Raw genomic sequence first — 2,397 nt, 5'->3', positions numbered from 1 at the left:
CTTTCTTCTTCTTGTTCATATTTTCTTCTTCTTTTTCTTCTTCTTCTTCTTCTGTTATTACTATTATTATCATTATCATTATTATGATCAATCGTATTATTATTATTATTATCATTATTATTATTGTTATTATTATTATTATTATTAATATTATTATTATTATTATCATTATTATCATCATCATTATTATTACTATTACTACTACTACTACTACTACTACTACTACTACTACTACTACTACTACTACTACTACTACTGTTATTATTATTATTATTATTATTGTAATTACCATCATCATTATTATTAGTCTTCTATTTCTTCTTATTTTTCTTCTTTATTGTTCTCTATCCTTCATTCCTTTCCCGCTCAATGCGCAAGACATTTCAAAAAGTTTCATCCCTTGCTTTATATATCTGTCTGTTGATAGCTATGTTTATCTCTATTTATCTATCGGTCTGTCTGGCTTAATGGTTGCTTCTCTCTCTCTCTTTTTCTCTCTCTCTCTCTCTTTCTCTCCCTCCTTCACCCTCCCTCCCTCCCTCTCTCTCTCTCTCTCTCTCTCTCTCTCTCTCTCTCTCTCTCTCTCTCTCTCTCTCTCTCTCTCTCTCTCTCTCTCTCTCTCTCTCTCTCTCTCTCTCTCTCTCTCTCTCTCTCTCTCTCTCTCTCTCTCTCTCTCTCTCTCAGTAGACACGTTATCTAAGGTAAGTTGAAGAAAAGAAAGAGAGAGGAATGGAGAAAGAAAAGGAAACATAAGACTCTGAAACTTTCAATTTTTTTCTTCGTTATCAACATCTGGGAATCAACAGCAATTGCAAAAAGAAATTAGAGAACCCTTCCCTCTGTCTCTCTCTCTGCAGCAGGTCACGTCTTTCTTTCCTTCCCATCCACCAGGTCACCCAGAGATCCCCCTCGGTTCATCTTCCACCAGATCAGCCTCCCTCTCGTCACCTTCCACCAAATCACTTTCGGGCCTTCCCCCACCCTCTGTCCATCCTCCACCAAGTAAGTCGGAGAACTACCCCCTCCTTACCCTCTACTAGGTCATCCCAAGAACCGCTTTCTCCCTATCCTTCACCAGGTCACCTAGAACCCCTCCCCCCTCCTCCTCCAGGTCACCCAAAATCTCCTGCGCTCCATCCTCCACCAGGTCAACCACAGATCCCCTTTCTCCCTTCCCTCCACCAGGTTACCCAGAGAGCCACGCTATCCTAGTCATCCACCAGGTCAGCCACATACCCTCCCTTCCCCCTTCACCCCCCCCTCCCCTTCCCCAGCGCAACAAAAGGCTGCATTATCCTCCCTTTTGCCTCGCGAGACTCCAGACGCTGAGGCAAGCCAATTCCTTCACCCTCTGCTTCCTGCTTGATCACAAACACGTGCAAATCCTGCTTGTTGTGCTTGTCGAGAGGACGCAGATTGCCTTAATTTGTCTTCTACTACTGTTGTTTTTGTTTGCTTGCTTGTTTGTTTGCTAGAGGGGATGGAGTTGAGGATAGGAAGAGATACTTTTTTTTTGTTTGTTTGTTTTGTCTCCTTTCGAAACAAATACATCATTCGAAGCAGTTGTGAATTTACTATAATGGTTACTCCCACTATTACCCTTTATATAATGCATGATGAAACAGAAAGTCATAATTATAGAAATATAGAAATATATACAAATGCAGAAAGCAAGAACAAGGATTTTCATGTATTTTCATATTTTATATTCATATTATTATTGCACTTGCATGTTTTTGGGGTCATTTGATAAGGCGGTTACGAACTAGATTGTAACCGATGGGCTGATGCAAGCGCTCGCCGCCCCTCTCCTCACCCCCTCACCCTCTCCCCCTTCCACTGTCACGCTCCCCCTCCCTTCCCTATTCCCTGTTTACTCTGCGTTTGTGTGTCATCGTACATTCTGTCTAAATTATGACAAAGCGTTTTTTGGGGGAACGCTCTAAAGTTCCTTGATTGCGTATTTGTTGCATTAGTTGCCCAGTGGCAGAGTACATGTTCGCCCTCGCTCGCGCCAAAGTACACCCACACCTCCCTTGGGCACGGGCCCCACGCCCTTCGAGCCAATACCTCGCACAGCGGTCTAGAAGGCGCGCTCGACGCCTGAGCACTATGACACAGCTGGTTCCTCCATCAGATAACGCCTGGACTCCCGCGTCGAAGTGAACTAGTAAAGATGGCGAAGCTCGATCTGCGGTCGGCGCCAGACAGATAATGATAATCGCAATGATAACCTGTCGCGATGATGAGTGCGATAAGGATGATGAGGATAATGAGAGCATAACTATCTAATAACTTAGGGGGTTATTACGTGAGCGCGGTCAGTCCTTGTGTGGAGACGGGCGAGGCGTTAACGAACTGGGAGAAGAGGAGACGCAACGGGAGCACAAAGGAGGG

Source organism: Penaeus chinensis, chromosome 6, assembly GCF_019202785.1.
Source record: "Penaeus chinensis breed Huanghai No. 1 chromosome 6, ASM1920278v2, whole genome shotgun sequence".
NCBI lineage: Eukaryota > Metazoa > Arthropoda > Malacostraca > Decapoda > Penaeidae > Penaeus > Penaeus chinensis.
Note: the sequence above shows the minus strand (reverse complement) of the source record.